The sequence below is a fragment of the Asterias rubens genome, chromosome 1 (assembly GCF_902459465.1).
Source record: "Asterias rubens chromosome 1, eAstRub1.3, whole genome shotgun sequence".
In the NCBI taxonomy this organism is placed as follows: domain Eukaryota; kingdom Metazoa; phylum Echinodermata; class Asteroidea; order Forcipulatida; family Asteriidae; genus Asterias; species Asterias rubens.
The window spans coordinates 25,036,948-25,060,918 of record NC_047062.1 but is presented as its reverse complement, the minus strand read 5'-3'; the positions used below and the strand labels follow the sequence as shown (position 1 = coordinate 25,060,918).

At 36.3% G+C, this 23,971-nt stretch overlaps 1 long non-coding RNA gene across 1 annotated transcript; it reads right to left on the bottom strand.

Annotated features, from left to right (window-relative positions):
* Positions 1-11,157: 11,157 nt before the first annotated feature.
* LOC117307189 lies at positions 11,158-22,774 on the bottom strand. Its single transcript, XR_004521050.1, has 3 exons — positions 22,653-22,774; positions 15,430-15,533; positions 11,158-11,183 (listed from the first exon to the last, which is right to left on the bottom strand). It is a non-coding gene; the product is annotated as an uncharacterized LOC117307189 (long non-coding RNA).
* Between the last annotated feature and the right edge of the window lie 1,197 nt (positions 22,775-23,971).

Sequence of the window (23,971 nt, the reverse complement as noted above, 5' to 3'; positions counted from 1 at the left end):
ATGATTCTTTCAATTTAATTTCGGCCAATAAAAGTATGCCGTTCGTACTACGGTCACGCGCATGCACATCGAGCAAGGCATGTTGGGAAGGCACGGCGAGATCACCCCTCTGGAAACGGTTGATGCACCCCTTTACTCCCGCGGCCATTTTGTTTCTGAGCGCGGGCATCGTGTGTTCAAAGGCGACTGATCCACGTGTGTGTGGTGGAAAAGCAGATTTTCTGCAACATTTTACATCGAAAACCGACATCAAAATTTAACAACTTCCACGATGATAACTGCACGGATGTTCATAGAATCTTCTTAATCAGGTAAGTGATTCATGTGTTGATGCAAGAGGAAATTTGAGGGGGTTTCTAAGACAAGATTGTCTTGGCAATATACAGTAAAATTATTGTCAGCTTATGATATAACACAAGACAAATCGAAGAAACATAGATTGTGTTAACATTAAACCACTGAATTCTTCCTCAATACAAGTGAGGAAAATATTGTTAGGGACGGATATTTTTGATGAAACATTGACCCACATCGATTTTGCTGATGAATTCTAACAGTAACACTTTGCACTACACGTTTTTTGTTTCTTTCAATGCAAGTGTTTAGGGAGCTAATTCACAGGGCGCACATATTTTTCTTTGAATTGTTTCCTTGTGTGTTGGTAATTAGATTTGACGACATGAAGTACTGTACATGTCATGTATATGTGGAGACAATTTAATAGCCCCCTGAACATGCTGTCCCGATTTCCCAATGCCTTATACTTTCTATATCCTCTCATTATGTATGAACACTAATTTACATCCATACTCTAAATATAATTTTGTTCTTTTTCAGAGTTCGTGGAATCTGAATGTTTCCCTTTCATCAGAAGTGTATGCTGCCTCTCCCTGCATCTCAGCAGTCTTTCCAGCCACAACAGTTCTGTAAGGCAACCAACATGTATATTTCTATCACTAGCTGTAGGGCCATAATAATCGATACCAACACATTTGCCAAAATTTCTCTCATACTTTTTTTTCCTCCTAAGACCCACATTATTTATGACTTTTTCTAAACTACCCTTGAGGTCATTACATAATATTGTGAATGAGTATTTTTGGAGTTTTGCAACTGATTCTAATTCACCAAAAGGAACGATTACACTGTATTTCTGTACTTGCAAACATGGAATTACTGTTCATGAATAATATGTAGCTCTAACACCCCCCCCCCCCCAAGGATGTTGGCAAAAAAAATAGCTTTATAATTTTGAATGCATCATATTATATAGGTGTACTTGGTAGTTACTCCAAAAATTAATTACCATGAAAACGTTAGAGCACTGGTCATGTTGATAATTATGTTGATGTAAAACAGTGTTGTTGGAAAAACACCCTTTAAAGTAAAATGTAGTTTTAGGGAAAGTGGTAAAAAAAAAATCACCCCCCAAAAATTGAACCTGAGAAAGGCTTCAGGCATGAAGCCTTTCTCATGTATCCGAAAGCACACAATTTTATGCATGGAATGTAGATTTCCTTTCATATTTTGTTTTCAACTTTGATGACCATTTGAGCCAAAACTTTCACTGGTTTGTTTTTTATGCATTTATTGAGGCACACCAAGTGATGAGACTGGTGTTTGATGATTACCAAAAGTATCCCCAATCTTTATTATTTTCTAAAAGTTACTTTTAATTAGTTCATCAACACCTAGAAGGGGAATAGGGGATCACCAAAGCCGTGCGTAGAACCAATAATTGTCCAAGTATTATGATTCATCAGAAAATAATAATCAAACCAGACTAGATTGTTTATTTGAATTTTCAAGACTTTATTTGAACAAACTCATGTTTTCCAAAGAAAGAAAACAATAACATCAGTTAGTGCATCCACACTGTTAGATATTAACCCCCACCCACCCCTACCTCAAGAACTTGATTATGACTAAGTTGTATGTTATGTTTCCGGAATTTTTAAATTAAAACAATTTTTGTTTTTGGGGTGCTTTGGCACTCCTATTGCTTCCTTACTATTCATTTTGATAGTTGCTTAAATTGATGGTTAGAAATGTGCCAGTTGATGTAAAATTACTTAAACCTCATTGAAATTATGTCAATTTTTTTTAATGCTCTTGTCAAGTGCCACAGTTCCAAAATTGTATTTGTAAAATCAAATACAGCTTTCAATTCATACTTGAATTTATTAAAAGTATTGAAAATGTGTACAGTTTCAAAATTCAACTTAAACCCCCCAAACCAGTTAAGAATTTATCCAAGAAGAAACATCAGCTGGCAAATGACAACCATAGCTAAGAAATATAAATGATCAACCAAGGAAGAAATGTAACCTGTTTTTTCCTAAAGGAGTCCACATGGCTAACAAAAAAACTAGTCTCATGAAAACATAAATTAACCATTTGGTTTCCACAAACTTGTAAAATAATTGTTTGTGCTTTTTCAGAATATTTCCAGAATCAAAGCGTTTTTTTTCTTTTTTCTTTTCAAACAAATCTAATTAAATTTGACTCCTTTATGGTGTTTACAGGTTGCATTTCTTACTTATAAAGAAGGTACAACATTGGTATTCATATACTGCATATAGAGTGCACAAATTTGGACACGAAGAACATTATCTAAAACTTGCAACGTTTCAAAACAAATTTCTTTATTTATTATTTATCTCAGAACAGTTTTTACATCAAATGGACATTTAGATGAATGTTTACTTACATGCTTACCAAAATTTAAGGCAATGCATGTTCACTAAATTCCCGCATTAAACTTATTAGTTAAATTCACAATAGCGTAACTACCAATGTTGTATCTTCTGTAAAGGCCGCATCTTATAGCTTGTTCTGTGACTTTATAATCTCAATCTTGGAAAATTACTAAGTCCGAAAAAAGACTAAGTACAAAAGTTGACTGAGTTTCTGCTCAAAAAATTACTAAGTACAAACAATGGCTAGTGTTTTTGGCCAAAAAATGACTAAGTCCACAATAGGACACAAAAAGTCAATAATTACTAAGTGTTTTGTCAAAAAATGACTAAGTCCAAAAAAAGACTAAGTACAAACATTGACTATGAGTTTCTGCTCAAAAAATGACTAAGTACAAACAATGGCTAGTGATTTAGTCAAAAAATGACTAAGTCCACAATGGGACTCCATTTTATTGTTATTAAAGTCACAACAAGCTATAAGACGATACCTTTAATAAGGGGCTGCATTCCATTTTGATGTACCTAGCAATATAATCTTATGGTAATTTGAATTTGACGCCTTATAAGTGTCATGTGCAAATTTCTAGTTGATTACTTTGTTGGTGTACATTACTATGGGATACAGTCTCTTCTGCACCCCTATAGGGGGTGCACTTGGTTGATCATGATTTTAATAATAGGGGGGGTAGGGCCAAACTTTTTACGCAGTTAATTTCGAACCGTACAACGGCACGAGAAATATTTTTGGCTGACTTAGTCTATATAAAAAAGGCAATTTTTAAGGGATTTTTTTTGATTTTTTAAGCACCACTGAACTGAAGAAGCAGCAGAGTTGCGCAAATGTGTGTGCCAGTTGGTGTGGCCAACTACTATCTAGAAAGTGAAGCGACTTAATGATCTAAGTATTAATGGAAGGAAAGCATTTTATTAAGTTAAATCAAGTTAATGTTTCATTGATAGTCTGTTTTACCAATGTCCTGCCTTACATGATTGACAAACTAAAAAGATTGTTTTTTTTTAAAGTCCAAAGCCAAAAACAAACTAAAGATTTTTTTTTAAAGTCCAAAACATAAGTCGAAAGGATTCTGTTGCTCGTTAAAATGTTTGATGAATCTGTATCAAGTGTACCATCGGACGTCTCCCCCTGTTCGGGCAAACACGTCGCTAAGTTCTTGGAGTCAAGTTTGAATTTTGGTTGAAGTGTAAAAAGGACGTTTCCTCTCCGTCACTGATTGAGTCCTGTACCATCAGAATAACAAAGATTTCAACCCAGATGATGATGCGCTGATCAGAGAAACAAGATTCCAACATGGCGGCTGAACTTGAACAATTTTGTTAATTTTTGTGACGAGCACAAAAAAAGAACTAAAATACGCATGTTCTTTTCAATATTAACAGCATACTCAGGAATGTATTGGTTTCACTTGCATTAGAAGTACTACACTTCTTCATAAATTTTGTATCAAATCAATCATAAGTTTTGATTTGTTAAAACATCGCAACATTTTAACAGTGTGTGTGATTAAATGTTCAAAGTCAAAAGTGAGGTTGTACGAAACATCAGATTTGCATCTTCATTGCATTGAGTATCATAACAGGAGATATTGTAGATGACATTGGGTTTATGGAAGATAACTAGACTGAGAGAAAAAAACTCTTAAAAAAAAACCTAACCTATCTCTAAACTCCTAAGTACAACAAAGTTTCAAATCCTACGGAACTACAAACTGCTGATGAAGTCCCAATTAAGTATTGAAAATCTAGGATCAACAACTACTCCTACTGATTAACTTCATGTAAATCTGCAAACCAACCACTGCATGCTAATGATTTCGTACCAATTATAAATTGCAATTTTTTGCATAAAAATTAGTCTGACGTCGATGTCGGAAACTAAGGTTTTATCAGTGACGATAAAATCACTTGGTGTATTTTCCATCTTGAAAGACACCTGTGATTCTGCAAACAGTGCATGACTAAAGTAACACAGCGACATCTTATTTAGAATACCTATTCCTGCTGTTTCTTTTTGGCATAATATTCATAACAAAATCAATTTAACAAGCGAATTGAGAAATAACTAATATAGTTTTGAAGTTATTTATTTAATAATTCTACACTAATAATGGACTAGTGTGTATGCACCCTTTTCCTTAAACTACCTAGCCATGTGACAAATTACTATGTTTGTTCTGAGGTTATTTAACTGAATAAGTCTACACTAATACTGCTAATACGCTAATAAACACCTAGTTTGATCCATTGTACACTTTGCTGTTGTACATGTTGAGACATTCTCATGTTTACCGTAGAAGAATTAAAATAATTGATGGATATCGCACAAAATTTGTTTTGTTTCAAAGAGATCTTAACAAAATACAATTGTCATACTGACAAAAACTAGTAGCTTGCATTTGTTCCCAACAATTCTACGGGTTTAATATCATAAACTTGCCTACTCTTTTTAGAACCTATCAAAGTAATTAACGACCAAGTGTCTTTGTCACTGTAACAGCCTGAATAACTAAGACCTCAACCCAGATGATGATGTGCTGATCAGAGAAACAAGATTACAACATTGCGGCTGAACTTTACAAATTTTGTGAGTTTTTGTAAAAAAAAAACTCCTGAGTGTCGTCATCATGTTCAGCTGGAAAAGGGTTAACTAGTTGTTCACAATTATCAATAATTAATACCCTAAAGGATTGAAAACACCTACTGCAGCTAAATTACTACGTTTATGAAAAATGTATTAAAAAAGCAATGTCTATTGGTCAACATCATTTGTAAATCATTTCTTCAACTGATTGTCGTTAACATACCTACTGTAGAATCTGTCATAGAGCTGACCACTCAAAACCTACAATGAACAACCCAGTTAATTGGTCACTGAAATAGACCAATAGTTAACGTCATAGACTGAATAACTAACGTCAACCAGTTCAACAGAGGTTTTAACTAACTCGGAAATCTTAACACTATTCTAACTTACGATGGAGTGTAAGTAAAACCTACTGTGGCTGAGAGCTAAACCGGTCACAATAACATAATGCACAACAGCATCTTTCTAAGCGACGATGTTTCTTCTACAATAAAGCACCCTGTTTACTTCCTACACAATCCCAATGTCATCTTTGATATCTCCTTTTGATACAGTCAAAACTTCTTAACACAAGTGAAACCAATGTAAAAGCCTGAGTACCTGATTGAAATGTGAATAGCCATGTTCAGAATCTCGTTTCTCCGACCCTCGCACCAACATCTGGGTAGAAGTCTCCGTCATCCGTCAGGTCCAGAGTCTCCCTCAGATCAGAAGAGGATGTCCGGTTGTAGAAAAGGTTGATCAAAAAGTAGACCCGTTTACACAGGAACAGTATAGAGAGACGGGTACCAACTTAGGATAACAAAATGATCAGGTAAAAAATGTGAAAAAAGTGCTATGGTCCTCAGTCCTTGACACTTTCGATACAGGCCCCCAAAGACTTCAACAGGCAACCAAATCCTTTCTTTCTTAGGTTTCATTTTTTTGTCGGAGATCGAGAAAGTTGAAATAGTTTGTCAATCATGTAAGGTAGGACACCGATAAGACAGACTACCAGCGCCACATTAACAAGATTTCACTTAATAAAATGCTTACCCAACCATTAACTCTTGGATCATTAGGTCACCACACATTCCAGATAGTAGTTAGCCACACCAACCGGCACACACGTTTGCACAACTCTGCTGCTTCTATAGTTCAGTGGTGCTTTCTACAGCATTTAATGAATGGTAACCAATTAATTTAAGACAACATTTTTCAAATTATAAAAACAGCCAAGTACAACATTTACCACCCTTGAGTTGAAATAAAAGTTATATCTGAAATTAGATTTTTTTTTCATCAGCTGATGTCAAAAAAACCTCAATGAAATTTAGAACTGTTAATTATTACTGTCACAGCAATGCAAAGAAGAAAAAAAAAATTCAAATGAAGTTTGTGACTGTTTCGTTAAAGATATTGTACTTTTAATCAATTTCATTTTGAGTTTGGACAGGTGTGCATCACACTTGTCCAAACATGTCGTGCCTAAAATTAATAAATTTGGTTAAATTGATGACGTACTTGTATGTCATGAAGATTGGTCCCAAGAAGAATACAACTTTAGGATGTGTTTTGGTTGCATTAATTGTCTTGAGTGCGTGCAAGTTGTACTTGGCTTCACAATCATCAAAGTATCAATATATAGAACCAGAAGCACTCCCACAATTTGAGTCACAAGCAAATTTTACAGAATTGTTGTTTTTCTAAACCAATTTAAGATATTCCAACTCTGGGAAAATCTAGAAAAGAAGAGTTTTTAAAGCGAGCAAAGTTTTAAAAGTATGAGAGAAAAAAACATTTGCCAAGAGAGTTTTGAAAAGAAAAAAAAAGAAAAATTCCGTATTTTGGAAAGTAAAGTCAAACGTTCTATATAAAAAATGTATGCATTTTGTACGAAGTATTGTGAACTCGTTTCGTGGGAATGTCTCGATAAAATGTATCAAAGACACTGGACACTATTGGTACCTGTCAAAGATTAGTCTTCACAGTTGATGTATCTCAACATATGCCTAAAATAACAAACCTGTGAAAATTTGAGCTCAATCGATTGTTGAAATTGTGAGATATTAATAACAGAAAAAAACCCACCCTTGTCGCACCATGGTCACATGAAGTTGTGTGATTTCAGATGCTTGATTTCGAGACCTCAAATTCTAAATCTGAGGTCTCGAAATCAAATACGTGGAAAATTAATTACTTCTTTCTCGAAAACTACGTCACTTCAGAGAGAGCTGTTTCTCAAAATGTTTTATACTATCAACCTCTCCCCATAACTCGTTATTACCAAGAAAGGTTTTATGATAATAATTAATTTGAGTAAGTACCAAAAGTGTCCACTGCCTTTAAAACAATTTATGTAAAATACACAAATAATATGCCTCGTTCGTTCTTTCAATCAATCAACCCACCCCAGGGGTTAGGGGAGGATCGATCAATAACAACAATTCATGAAGGTAAACAATTAAATTTTAGACACTCGTTTTTTGAAACTAGCTATACAGCACGAGTTATTGTACAAATAAAGAATGTTTATGAGTGCAATGGTGCGAATATGTTCATGAGTTGAAAGATGGAATGTTCTATTCAACAAAGCGGAGTCAGGTTGAATGGAACATTCCATCTTTCAACGAATGAACATATTTTCACCCTTGCACGAACGAAAAACATTCATTTTGTTTTATATATTATCCAAGTAGATCTTTGTCATTTTGATTGCAAGATACAACTTTCATAAACAAAGCGTAGGTCTATAACTTCTTATTGTGAAATTACACCCGTTTTTTTGGGGTCAGCTTGTTTGACAATATGGGGTTCTGTACAGCTGTTTTGGGACAGGCAGAAGCCGAATGCTAGTAATGTGCCTTGCAGTAACACTGCTGCGTTACCAAAGACATGTGCACGTGGTGATGTTTTTGGCTCCTCAGCACGCAATAGTACTTTTCAGATGGAACGAAAAATGCACGCTAAGTGTTGTTAAGGTGCAATAGTACTTTTATTTGCCAACACATCCTCTAATCAAATGGCAAGGATCTGCTTGGGTGTTATATAACACAAACTAATGTAAGCAAACACTGACAGTTTAAAAACACCTTTACCACAGTTCGGCCATTTCGTCTGGTTCCCGTGTACCGGTCAAAACTCGCTCGAAACTCTCAAAGTTTGAAAAAAGGAACCAGACTAAATTTGGATGTCAAGCCTCATTTTGTTTCTTGAGACAATCCTGATGGCACTGTCATTGATAAAGGATCCTGATCTTATTTAAGTACCCATACTGGGATGGATGCTCCTCGTCAGTAAGACATCTCTCTGGCATCAGGTGGTCGTCGTTGTCGTTGTCGGTGGTGATTTCATCTCCTTGTTCCAGTGAGCTCTTGCCTTGAGTTCCTCTCAGTGTAGACCAATCCGAAGATGTTGATTCTCTTCAGGAGTACTCAATCTCTTGATTCCTGTCAATCAAAAAAATAAATAAAGATTTACTTTTACATTAAAAATGTACCTTTGACCCTAACCATCCTGGGGTCGATTTCACAAAGAGTTGGAAAGATGAAATAAAACAGTGAAAGTTTCAGCAAAGGTCTACTGGTTCTACTTGCTGATAAAACAGAAAGAAGCAAATACTGTCACAGTAGCATTAAAATCCATTCGAGGTAAAGATTTGATACATCAACAAATTATGTCCAGGGTTTTTTCCACAACATTTTAAAAAAAATTGGCCAGGGGTTTCCTTACGGGTGGCGAACCCTTTGTCACTGATTTTTGCTCCTCTGTTGTCACAGGTAAAATATAAAACCTCTGAAATAAAACGAACCTATTTGTATATCAAAATATTTGGGGGGTGTACGTTAATTTTCAAAATTTACCAAATGTCAACTTTTAATTTGAAGTGGCACAATTTTCAATCAAACACAGTTAAAAAATTGGCTAGGGGTTTCCTTCCGGGTGGCGAACTCTTTGTCACTGAATTTTTCCTCTTCTGTTTTCGGAGTTAAAAATTTAAAACCAAATATTTGGGGACTTGTTGTTCAAAACTTACCAAGTGATAAATCACCCAATATGAAGTGGCGCATTTTTCAATTAATAAACAAAGTTGAAAAATCAGCCTCCTCATCAGTAAGACATCTCTCTGGCATCAATTGGTCGTCGTTGTCGGTGGTGATTTCATCTCCTTGTTCCGGTGAGCTCTTGCCTTGAGTTCCTCTCAGTGTAGACCGATCTGAAGATGTTGATTCTCTTCAGGAGTACGCAATCTCTTGATTCCTGGCAATCAAAAAAAAAAATAAATAAAAATAATTTACTTTTACATTAAAAATGAGCCTTTGACCCTAACCATTCTTGGGTCGATTTCACAAAGAGTTAGAAAGATGAAATAAAACAGTGAAAGTTTCAGCAAAATAGGTCTACTGGTTCTACTTGCTGATAAAACAGAAAAAAGCAAACCCTGTCACAGTAGCAATAAAATCCATCCGAGGTAAAGATTTTGATACATCAACAAATTATGTCCAGGTTTTTTTCACTACATTTAAAAAAAAATTGGCCAGGGGTTTCCTTACGGGTGGCGAACCCTTTGTCACTGATTTTTGCTCCTCTGTTGTCACAGGTAAAATATAAAACCTCTGAAATAAAACGAACCTATTTGTATATCAAAATATTTGGGGGGTGTACGTTAATTTTCAAAATTTACCAAATGTCAACTTTTAATTTGAAGTGGCACAATTTTCAATCAAACACAGTTAAAAAATTGGCTAGGGGTTTCCTTCCGGGTGGCGAACTCTTTGTCACTGAATTTTTCCTCTTCTGTTTTCGGAGTTAAAAATTTAAAACCAAATATTTGGGGACTTGTAGTTCAAAACTTACCAAGTGATAAATCACCCAATATGAAGTGGCGCATTTTTCAATTAATAAATAAAGTTGAAAAATCAGCCTCCTCATCAGTAAGACATCTCTCTGGCATCAATTGGTCGTCGTTGTCGTTGTCGGTGGTGATTTCATCTCCTTGTTCCGGTGAGCTCTTGCCTTGAGTTCCTCTCAGTGTAGACCGATCTGAAGATGTTGATTCTCTTCAGGAGTACGCAATCTCTTGATTCCTGTCAATCAAAAAAAAAATAAAAAATTAACTTTTACATTAAAAATGAGCCTTTGACCCTAACCATTCTTGGGTCGATTTCACAAAGAGTTAGAAAGATGAAATAAAACAGTGAAAGTTTCAGCAAAATAGGTCTACTGGTTCGACTTGCTGATAAAACAGAAAGAAGCAAACCCTGTCACAGTAGCAATAAAATCCATCCGAGGTAAAGATTTTGATACATCAACAAATTATGTCCAGGTTTTTTTTCCACAACATTTTAAACAAAATTGGCCAGGGGTTTCCTTACGGGTGGCGAACCCTTTGTCACTGATTTTTGCTCCTCTGTTGTCACAGGTAAAATATAAAACCTCTGAAATAAAACGAACCTATTTGTATATCAAAATATTTGGGGGGTGTACGTTAATTTTCAAAATTTACCAAATGTCAACTTTTAATTTGAAGTGGCACAATTTTCAATCAAACACAGTTAAAAAATTGGCTAGGGGTTTCCTTCCGGGTGGCGAACTCTTTGTCACTGAATTTTTCCTCTTCTGTTTTCGGAGTTAAAAATTTAAAACCAAATATTTGGGGACTTGTTGTTCAAAACTTACCAAGTGATAAATCACCCAATATGAAGTGGCGCATTTTTCAATTAATAAACAAAGTTGAAAAATCAGCCTCCTCATCAGTAAGACATCTCTCTGGCATCAATTGGTCGTCGTTGTCGGTGGTGATTTCATCTCCTTGTTCCGGTGAGCTCTTGCCTTGAGTTCCTCTCAGTGTAGACCGATCTGAAGATGTTGATTCTCTTCAGGAGTACGCAATCTCTTGATTCCTGGCAATCAAAAAAAAAAATAAATAAAAATAATTTACTTTTACATTAAAAATGAGCCTTTGACCCTAACCATTCTTGGGTCGATTTCACAAAGAGTTAGAAAGATGAAATAAAACAGTGAAAGTTTCAGCAAAATAGGTCTACTGGTTCTACTTGCTGATAAAACAGAAAGAAGCAAACCCTGTCACAGTAGCAATAAAATCCATCCGAGGTAAAGATTTTGATACATCAAGAAATTATCTCCAGTTTTTTTTCCTTACATTTAAAAAAAAAATTGGCCAGGGGTTTCCTTGCGGGTGGCGAACCCTTTGTCACTGATTTTTGCTCCTCTGTTGTCACAGGTAAAATAATAAAACCTCTGAAATAAAACGAACCTATTTGTATATCAAAATTTTTGAGGGGCGTTCGTTATTTTTCAAAATTTACCCAATGTCTGCTTTTTAATTTGAAGTAGCGCAATTTTCAATCAAACACATTTAAAAAATTGGCCATGGGTTTCCTTACGGGTGGCGAACTCTTTGTCACTGAATTTTTGCTCTTCTGTTTTTTCAGAGCTAAAAATATAAAACCAAATATTTGGGGGCTTGTTTTTCAAAACTTACCAAATGATAAATCACCTAATATGAAGTGGCGCATTTTTCAATTAATAAACACAGTTGAAAAATCAGCCTCCTCATCAGTAAGACATCTCTCTGGCATCAGGTGGTCCTCGTTGTCGTCGTCGGTGGTGATTTCATCTCCTTGTTCCAGTGAGCTCTTGCCTTGAGTTCCTCTCAGTGTAGTCCGATCCAAAGATGTTGATTCTCTTCAGGAGTACTCAATCTCTTGATGCCTGTTAATAAAAAATATAAAAAATTACTTTTACATCAAAAAAGAACCTTTGACCCTAACCATCCTGGGGTTGATTTCACAATGAGTTAGGACTGGTCCGAACTTAGGACTAGTCCCAGGAGATATTCAAAACTTAAGGCTAGTCCTAAGTTAGACGAGTAACTCGTCCTAACTCGAGACAAGACTAGTGTTAACTCTTTGTGAAGTCCACCGCAGATCCTTCAAGATCCAATTGCATGTTTTGTTTGTTTCTGTTTTGCTGAATGCTACACTTGTAACCATATTGTGCTTTACACACATGTCATGTATACAGTGAATTTCTGCTTGTACTAATCCTCATGTAGCACTGAAATCCGTAATTCAGTGACGCTCGTGGCTCTTCAACAGTGTTACCCCTGATCACTAAACCATTTATTTTATTCATCAAACCAACTCAGCTCCCTTTGGAATAAACTGCCTGTGCAGCCAAATATGTAGTGACCAAGCTAAATAAATCACAAGAACCATTTCTGCCCTCATAGGTACCTACTAACCCCTGTGCAATCTATGGAAACTGTATGATAAACCTAAAAGGGTCTACAAGCCTAAAGCCCGGTTCATACTTCCTGCGAATGCGAAGCAAATTGGGTTGTCACGTACTCCTAATGAATAACTCGCAACGGTTGAACTGTGTCACAACCCCTTCAAAACATTCCCTAAGAAAACAGGGCTGTGGCCAAAATTCACCTTGCATTTGCAGGAAGTATGAACCAGGCTTAAGTAGTCCTTAACTTACTTGCATGATGGGCAGAAATAGAAAACAGTTTGTCCTTCATCAGCTGATCGTGTTTGCCTGGTGTGGAAATGAAGTCCATCGTGACCGCACCTGGCACATGCCCTGTCAATCTGAAACCAGACCAGATACAAAAATGAATTAAGAAGTGGTGAAAACTAACTGAGCACTAAAAAAACAACAAATTTGTGATACTACGCCTAAGATGAAATAAAACTGTGGAAGTTTCAGTAAAATAGGTCTACTGGTTCTACTTGCTGAGAAAACAGAAAGATTTCGATACATCAACAAATAAGGTTTGCTTTTTACCTAACATTTCAAAAAAATTGGCCAGGGGTTTCCTGACGGGTGGCGAACCCTTTGGCACTGATTTTTTTCACAGGTTAAATATAAACCACTGAAACTAAACATACCTATTTGTAAATCAAAATAATTGGGGGGCTTACGTTATTTTTCAAAATTTACCAAATGTCAACTTTTAATTTGAAGTGGCGCAATTTTCAATTAAACACAGTTAAAAAAATTGGTCAGGGGTTTCCTCACGGGTGGCGAACCCTTTGTCCATGTTTGTCACTGAATTTTTGCTCTTCTGTTTTCAGAGTTAAAAATATAAAACAAAATATTTGGGGGGCTTGTTTTTCAAAACTTACCAAATAATAAATCACCTAATAAATATGAAGTGGCAAATTTTTAAATTAAGACAGTTAAAAAATTGGCCAGAGGTTTCCCTACGGGTGGCGAACCCATATACTAAAGTTTGCTCTTCTCAAGAGTTAAATATAAAATCTCTGACATGAAACTATTTCTAACCAAATATTTTTTTTGGAGGGGGAGGGTAATTTTCAAACTTTACCAAATTATAAAAAATGCCTTTTAAAATGAAGTGGTACATTTCTCAAATAAACACAGTTAAAAATTGGCCAGAGGTTTCCCTACGGGTGGTGAACCCATATCACTGAATTTTGCTCAAAACCTCTGAAATACAACAAAACTATTTCTAGCCAAATATTTGGGAAGGGAGGAGGGTTTTCAAAAATTACCAAATTAAAAGAAAATCGCCTTTTAAAACGCGAGTGGTACATTTTTCAATTAAACACAGTTAAAAAATTGGCCAGAGGTTTCCCTATGGGTGGCGAACCCATATCACTGAATTTTGCTCAAAACCTCTGAAATAAAACAAAACTATTTCTAGCCAAATATTTGGGAAGGGAGGAGGGTTTTCAAAAATTACCAAATTAAAAGAAAATCGCCTTTTAAAACGCAAGTGGTACAGTTTTCAATTAAACACAGTTAAAAAATTGGCCAGAGGTTTCCCTACGGGTGGCGAACCCATATCACTGAATTTTGCTCAAAACCTCTGAAATAAAACAAAACTATTTCTAGCCAAATATTTGGGAAGGGAGGAGGGTTTTCAAAAATTACCAAATTAAAAGAAAATCGCCTTTTAAAACGCAAGTGGTAATTTTTTCAATTAAACACAGTTAAAAAATTTGCCAGAGGTTTCCCTACGGGTGGCGAACCCATATCACTGAATTTTGCTCAAAAGTTAAACATAAAACCTCTGAAAAAAAAACCGAAACTATTTCTAACCAAATATTTGGGGAGGGGGGAGGGCAATTTTCAAAAATTACCAAATTACAAAAACAATTTGCCTTTTAAAATAAAGTGCTGGTACATTTTTTCAATTAAACACAGTTAAAACATTTCCCAGAGGTTTCCCTACGGTTGGCGAAACTTTATCACTGATTTTTGCTGTTTTCAGAGGGATAAAACAAACAAAGAATTTTTTTTCTCTTTTTTTTTTTCCTTCAAAATTTACCAAATGATAAACCACTTTTTATTCAAACCAAAATTGTGCATTTATCTTTCAAACAATTTCTTAATTGACCAGAAGTTCCCCTAAAGGTGGCAAACCCTTGATTTGTTTTTTTTTCTTTCCTGAAATAAAATAAAATGCTGAACCTAAATACTTTGGGGGTTATATTCTTCAAAATAAACCATATGAAATAAATCACCTAATAAATTTCATCTATTGTGCATCTTTTTCATAAACCAATTTTAAAAATTCCCTGTGGGTGGTGAACCCTTTTCACAGATTTTAATTGCACATCTTTTTTTTATTAATTCAGAGTTAAATATAAATAATGAAACATCTGAAAGAAATAAATACAAACAAAATGTTTTGGTGGTTAAGTATAGACAAATAAACAACAATAAAGTACGGACATTTCTGTATGTAAACATCAAAATTTCCTAAGATACGGCCGCGTAAAAAAAGAAACATGTTTTGCGTCCGGGTTTCTCAAAAAAAGGAAGGAGGGGCTTTTTATTTTTTTTTATTTTTAATTTCAAGATGGCCACCATTCTTTTTACAATGCCAAATATCCATGTTTTTTCTACTGCTCAAACACACAATACATAAATAAAACGTTTTGGTCAAGACATTCAGATTGTTTTAGGTGAGAAAATTTATAAATACCCTTTTAAAAAAACTGTGCGTAATTTTTTTTTTAAATGTGCATAATAAAAAATAATAAAAAAAATAAAAAAGGAGGCAGCCTGTAAAAAGGAAGCAGGCGGGGACGCTCAAAACATGTTTCTAATTTACTTGGCCTAAAACTCCAGTGTTTCAGTTTCACTCACCAGTGGTCCTAGGTCTTTCTGGCTGACGACCTCGTGATAACCTTCAACATTCTTGCGAGAGTTGAGACCCAGGTATGAATGATAGACCACACCATGTAATGCAGCTGTAATGAGAAGACAGAAAAAAAGTGACTTTTCATTCATTCAAAAATATGCTGTCTGTGCTAATATAATACTAATAGGGATGGCAACCAGAATTTCAATGTTTGTTCTATAGCTTTGAAATGTGGCTAGTATGAAAGAATTCAGTAAATGGAGTTATTTGGTGGTTGTTTGAAGAAAATCGGTCAAGGGGTTCCAGAGTTGTGGTTATTTAGTGTCAAGTTCAGAGTCGTGGTCGTTGCCTAGCAACTAAAGTAAACAACAAACAAACAAATAACAATTTTAATAAAATCCTAATTAACAAATTAGACTTTTTAGTTACACAAAACTGAAATATTCTGGTTCCAGGCAAAAAGTGTTATGAGAACTGAAGAAAAAAACCAATTTGATTGCGTGGATTTTGAATTAACAGACCTCAAAAATGGACTCAAAGTCCCCAGGGATTACTCAAAGTGCATATCTTGATCTTTCGTATAAACAAATAAACAATGAATAAACAACAGTTCTCAGAAGAGCATATCTCAAAAAGTAATTGACTGGCCACCTTCATTTTTGGACTAGGGGTAGAAAAGTGGGATGCATTTGAGGTTACTTAATGACAACTAAAAATTCCCATGAACTTAATTATTGTTATTTTTGAAAATATGCAAATTAGGCCTAATTACCCGTGTAATCTGACTCCCCGCTGAGATAAACAAACAGCGAATATACCTTGCATTTTCAAAAGTGCATATCTCTAAAAGGAAATCTCTAACCAGCTTCATATTTGGACAAGGGATAGAAAAGGGAGATGCCATTAAGGTTTTTAAACAACAATAACAAAATTCCCTTATCTAAATAATTTTTTTTCTTGTTCAAAATATGCAAATCATGCTAATTATCTGTATTTTGACACCTGCCAGATATAATGAATTAACTCGTGTTTTCAAAAGCGCATAGCTCAAAAAGTAAATATCTGATCACCTTCATTTTTGGACAAGGATTAGAAAAGTAAGATGCCTTTAAGGTTATTAAACAACAAAAACATAATTCTCATTATCTTAATTATTGTTATTTTTCAAAATATGCAAATTGAGCCTAATTGCCCGTAATTTGACACCTGCTGTGTAAAACTAATAAATAATGTCGCATTTTCAAAAGTGCATATCTCAAAAAGTAAACATCTCACCCCCTTCATTTTTGGACAAGGAATAGAAAAGTGAGATGCCTTCAAGGTTATTGCACAGCAAGAACAAAATTCCCATAACCCCAACTATTGTTGTTTTTCAAAATTTGCAAATTATGCCTAATTGTTTGAAATTTGACACCTGCATGTCTAGATAAACTATGAAGCAATGATGCAACCTTTGGGAAAATATGTAGTAAATTTTAAGATCTTAATGAAATAAAAGTGAAATAAATTCAAAGACTGAACTGTGTTTGCTTGTCTCTTTCATTAAACATTATGCAAATTTTAGATTTAATAATTTTACAAGAATGTTGTACCACCACCAAGTTTTACATGACCATTTGAAAGACTGGATGCCCCAAGACTCTTCCAAATGGACCATATGCGCAACTTGGTGGTCATTTATTTGTTCATGCCACTACACTATCACACCAAAACTAGTTTCACACAAACCTTACCTCACGCTTCCTGTAATCAACAATTAAATTCTCTACCAAAACTTCACACGTTGAGTCATCATCATCACCACTATCATCACCTTCCACTGGTTCATATGCGACAACACATTTATCATCACCCTCCACATCAATTACTCGACCTCTGTACCACATCTCATTCAAATCATCATCCAGCCACATATACTCAATGTCACGACCCATTGCCTCCTTGACACTTACATCTACTTCCTCCAAATCACCATTATCTAAATCTTCCTGAACCTCTGCCTTCGTGTACTCAAACTTATCCACTGATCCATCATACTTAAACACATACTTCCCTCTTCTCTTCTGTAGTATCACACACACAGTCTCTTCCTTCACACCATCACATTCTGTTGTATGCACCAACAAACGCCCAATCATCTCATCAATTTTCAAGCTCCTCCTGGCACGCTTTGCATCCATTACTTCATCATTATCCCCACCACCACTTTCGCTCACATCATCCATCACACCTACCTCATTTGTATGTTCATCATCACTTACACCAAGCACTTTCTTCATGTTTTCTACCATCTCCTTAACACTCAGCTGCTTTCCCCCACTTGACATGTTCAGCAGACCATCCTTCGAGTGCTCATCTTTCATTACTTTCTTCCTGTATCTCATCTGCACTTTCACGCGGCGTTCCTGTTCTTTCTCACTCTTACCTCGCAAACTTTTCACCATATCACTGACACTCAACCACAAAGGCCCATCACTATTCATATCTAGCACAATCTTTCTGATAGCTTCTCTCTCTCGCTGCTCTCGCTTCTCAGCACCCTCCTTTTTCTCACGCATAGTCTTTTCCCTTTCTTCAAACCGTCTAGTTCGCCTTTCACACATTTCTTTCCTTTGCTCTCTCACTGACTCCTGCGCTATCTTCATCATCTTGCTCTTCTCATCTTCACACAGCTTGTCTCGCCACTCACTCATCTTATTTCTCCTGCACATAATTAAACTTTCAATCGCATACTCTGTCGCTCTCGGCTTCTCCCTTAACAATCTATCAAACATTCCAAAATCTCGCTCCACATCAACATTCGTCCTTGGAACACTTCTAGTCTCATACATCATTTGCTCGTCCATGTTCTCAAACATTCCACCACTGATCTGGCTCTCCAACATCCTTTTTCCCAGCTTAACAAACACACCAAACATACACTGAAGGACTTCCTGACATGCAGCATCGTTCTCACACGGTTTCACCAAGCTGTCGTACACAGAGTCCACCTCAACCTTAACATCATAAAACATCCTTACCTCACCATGAACAACCTCACTTGCATCTTCAGTCCACTTCTCAAAACACTTGATCATCCGCTCATAGCGCTCGTTCATTCCACTCACATGTTCCTTCACATTCAACACTTTCCACAGAGGCCCTGTCACAATCTTGTCTATCAACCCCAAAGCTCGCACCTCAGTCTTGTACTCATCCACTTTCAAATCTTCATGCACAGCTCGCATCAATTTATTCTCATTCTTCACACGGTCAAAAAACTCGAGCAAATGCGGATAGAGATGATACACCCCTGCACCATTATGAAACAAGATGTTGAATCTGTTGCCTCTAAATGGTGCAAGGGGTACCACATCCATTCCGCATTCGCTCTCCAGGAACACACGAAAATACACTGGCTTACCAGACTTCTCACACGCTCTTTCCTGCACACTCTTACATACTGTCCTTACTAATCTCTCTCCCCCACAACCACCACTGCTACTGCTGCCTGGCAAACTCGTACTTCCAACCTTTTTCTCACCAAGAACATCTTTCTCCCACACTTTCAGACACACCGCAGCTTGATCAGCTAAACCCACAACGAAATGCATGCCACAGAAGAAATTGTTCATCACTTTCATGCTCGTTCTTGTTTCCTCACTCATTTCATTCCAGCCTTCAACCACCTTAGGCAAGATCTCTGCTCTGTACTCTTTCAGCATCTCATTAAACTTCTTCTCTACTGCATGCCTGTCACTCATTGTATTCCTCACTTGTCGCACAATTTCATTCACCTTTTCACTCCCTCCTTTAGCACACTTCACAATATCACCCACAATCTCCTTAAACCCATCCAACGTTTTCTCAGCACTACCACACACCATTGGTCGGAGCCCGAGCGTTAGCATCTTCCCAGATGACAATGACATATCATAGGTGCCATAGTGATAGCCCCACTTTGTTGTAGCATCTGTACACAAAGTGACAGGGCCATCACTATGGGTTACCTCAGATACGCATTGCATCTGTGCCAACGCTCGAGCTTCAAGCAGCATGGTCTTCGCAAACGTCTCTTTCGGCAGTCTCACCTCTCTCTCATCCATTGTAGTCAGCTTGCACAACACAGTTCTAATCACATGCACGACATTCTTCGCACCCACATTCATCGTCATTAAGTCCTGATACACCTCGCGAACACAATCCTGATACATTCCGTTCTTGAAAGTACATACACCAGAATTCAAAAACTCATTCACACGCTCTTGTAATCTCTCATCAAAATTCTCCTCTGCTTCCATCTTCTCATTCATCAACCTTGTGCATTCCTCTTTTTCATCCTTTAGTTCTGTACGCAAATCCCTCACACTCTTTTTCAAGCTCTTAACATGCATGTTCTTTCTTGATAGCAGTTTCTGCACATTCAACTTTTTCTTCATCTCACACTGTAACTTAGCTACTGCTACACCTACACTCACTTTACACCTACATTGAAGTTCTCTCCTCAGATTCTTTTCTTTCAACTGATATTCTCTCTTTGTCTTACATTTCTCCCGCTCTACCTTTTCCTTCATCCTTACATCAGCTTCCGCCAAACGACGCTCAATTTCTCTGAACCTCTTCAATCTCTTTCTACTCTTTGTTCTTACCTTCTCCATGATGACGCTTGAGTGTTTCTCTCTTCTCTTCATCATCTTTACTTGCATACGTGTCACTTTCTTTTCTGCTTTCAACTTTTCTACTTCCATTACAAGCTCATCTACTCTCTTTTTCTCAACCTCTGATTTCTCCACCAACATCTTCTTTTCCTCACTGACTTCATGAATTGCATCTTTGAGGGCCAAATTTTCCTCACACTTTCTTTCAAACTCTTGAACTTTCATTCTCAGTTTCTGAACTTCATCCCTTTCCCTCATCTCACTTGAAGTACTGGCTTCATCAACATTTCCTTCTACATTCTCAGTATGCTCACTCTCACAAAAGCACATCTCCATCAAGTTCACAAACCGTTCCTTACTTGCCTTATCCTTGTAACTACGTTTCCATGCAGCAATCATGCGTAACACCTTGCACTCAAACGCTTTCCCACTTTTCTCATACACAAAATACTTACACACGATCTCTCTCATTTTCTCAAACACATCTTTCCGAGAACTCACCTTCCTCTCCTCAGCCATCAGTTCATTCCACAAACCAAACACAAATCCATTTCTCAAACTCTCCAATCCTCTTTTCACAATTACAACCTCATCTACTTCACCAGCTTTCATACGGTTCAAATCACTCACACCAATGCTCACCTCATCACAAAAGTACTGCAAACTAGCCATTAGTAATTATCACAAAGGTAACACAACAGAACTTCTCAATAGGAATGCTCAAAAATGATAACACCTGTTAGTATGTGCCGAGTAATATTAAAATGAACAATAACAATAAAAGTTATCAAAAAGTCAATATTTAATTGTCAAAACTGCCAAATAAAAAAAGCTAAGTAACACACCTAGACTAGAGTAAATGTTAAGTTGAACAATACTTAAATACTTAACTGAGTAGGACTAAATGTTAAATTAACTTCTCAAAAGTCAAATATTTAATTGTGAAAAATGTCAAGAAGAGGTAAATAACACAACAAAGTTAATGTTAAATTCAACTTCTCAAAAGGTCAATATTTAAAATAATGTGAAAATTTCAAAAACACAGCTATATCAACATCATACATGAACACAACAGAGTAAATGTTAAAATGAACAACTTCTCAAAATGTAAAAAATGTCAAACAACAAAGATAAATAACAGAGTAAATGTTTAATTGAAAGATAACAATAAAACTTAATAATATTTAGTCAAAAATCAAGTAACAAAGCTAAGTTGCAGAATAAAATGTGTGAAATTGGAGATTAGAAAGTTTGCAATTTAAACTGCTGAATATGGATCACCGAAATCCGAAGAAAAAAAAACAATTTTGACGGACGAAAAACAAGTTCAATTTCTTTTTTACGAAAATAATGTGAATATTCTTTGTCAACAAACAAAAGTTCTCTCTAAAAAGTTCAAATTTCCCGCAAATATTCTGCACTTTGATCAATAAACACTTGCAATTCTCAATACACGTCCGCTCTTCACGAATGAATAATGGAGTGTAAACAAATATAAGACCCACGCGGCGCAGTAACTGCCATTTTGCAGCTTCATTGCGCAAGTCTGGTTTCGGCGCGATGACGTCACCATGTACACTGCGCTGTAGTGGGATTTATGAATGACTCTTTACGAGAGGTCAAAACTAGACATCTAGCTCTGTACACAACCTTGCAACCGAATAGCTACAGATTCTTGAGCGACCCCTCATGGAAAAGGCGCTGTAGCTGAAAACCGCCTCGTTCCTCAACTTAGCTACGGCCACCATTTTGTAGAATAGAACACGGTCTTTCGTTTGGTATGCGTCGCGATGGTGAGCTAAGTCGCGATCGTTAAAATCCCCTTCAACAAACATTTTAACATTGTTTCAATAGTTTAAGATTAATTATGGCAAAGTGGACTTAGCCATAATTAAAAAGCCTAACATCTAAGCTTCATTTTAAGGGGTATTTCGATATTTTTGGACGTATTTACGGCCGTACGACAGCCCAAAGAAAAACTTCATCACGCATGGCAATTCAGGGACAAGAAATGAACTGCGCGCTGACGGGGTGCGAATTAACGAAAAGTACGGATTTTTTCTTCTCTTTTCTCGGAAAGTAAATTTCTAATTATTCTAACATTTTGTCAAGTACTAGAAAACGAATTTCTCAAAAGTTTTACATTATTAACATACTTTTATTCTACACCATTTCGTAAAAAAAAATTTTTGGAACTGAAATATGACACCGTCGCAAATTAAAACTTCGTCAAATTGTTCGCCAGTCACGTGACCGGGCGACGTCCCTAATACTAATGTCAAATGATAGCGATATATATGCGGTCACCGCTGAGACTGAGTGATACAAAGAACAAAAATTCACTGATAATTATTATTATCAGTCACATGTCATTTACATCATCAGAGTCAAAGTCATTGAGCTGAAGTTGCATTAATTAATATAATATAGTATGTTGCGATCATGCATCACCAGCCTCCTCCCCCACCGCCTCCTTGGTCACGTACCGGCCCGCCTACCCATTTTATAAATCACGCACAAGTCCAGGGGGCCATCACACACAACTTTACAAGCTCCGGTTTCCACAAGAAATACACATATTCCAAACTTACTTTTTGCATTTACTTTGTAAGGACATGTCTTGCATTTCATAACTGCCGTTCCTTTCTCAGGAAACGGTAAAATGGAGCCAAATTGCGGGCAAAATTCTCTCGAAGAAGCAACTAACTCCTCTCCTTTCATGTTCTTGAGAAATTCTGATCCCGCATGCGTTTCTGAATGGGACGCACGTGATGTATCAAGCTGGACTTCATCCGTACATTCAGCGTTGAATTTGGTTCAGGGTATCTGACTAGGTATCAAAATAGGAATCGCGCCCTCTGTTGGCGGATTGTAGAGTCTCCCGCGAAAAGTTAATGAGTTGTACTAATTGATGTACCTGCTGTATGATTTTGATTAATTCTGGTTAAAAATACCAAGCGCAACAGAATAAACAATGAAATAAAACAAACATTATCCCCAATATATGAACCACACCACATCACTATCTAAGAAAGAAACCCCTTCCCACTACTAAATAAAAATCGCTTTAAATTTGTCATAAATCCCTAGAACATTACAAAAGTTGTCACTCACAAATATGCAAAACAACAAAGACATAGTATTATTATATGATTTTGTTTAACCATAATAATGCTGGAAAATAGTTTTTGCCCCAAGCTATTTTATGTTTAAATTGTCTTTTCATGTGTGTCCTCAATGCATTTTGTAATTTTTAACCACAGGGGTAAGTTTAATAAAAAAAACAAGAGGGAGTAAAAAGTTATGTTTTAGTTGCTGCTGGGGGATAAGCAAATTTGTTTTGGTTTGAAGTTTCTAATTCTAGATTCGCTGGCAATTCTTGGATATTTTAACTGGCGTCAGGCGAGAGCAGACAAGTGAAGGAGACCATTGCAAATACGCCTAAATCGAACAATAACGTTTTGTCACAAACTTCCATTCTGCGCCTCTTCAATTTCACCGACTGTATGTAGCAAATTTTCCCCAATTTTAAAGTTCGATATATATGAAATATCTAGTTTAACTTAATGAACGTTTTTTTTTAGAGGGGGGGGGGGGGGGTGGGGGGTGAGCCTTCTAAATTCATCAACACTATTATAAACGCCAGATAACCTACAAAATGTTCAAAACTAAGGTGTTGTCCAACAAGCGCCCCAGATATCCGTTGTCACAATGCAATCGGCAATTTGCTATGAAAAATCATCAATTTGAAGCATTATAACAAATTATCGTGAGTACAATGAAACTGCCTGATGTTACATCGAGAAGCAAGACAGATGCAATTTTCAAGCTATTTTGTTGTGTTTAGTACAACAAATGGCTCACATATGATAGTAAATAAAACAGATTCCAGAGTCTAGGTTTTGATTCA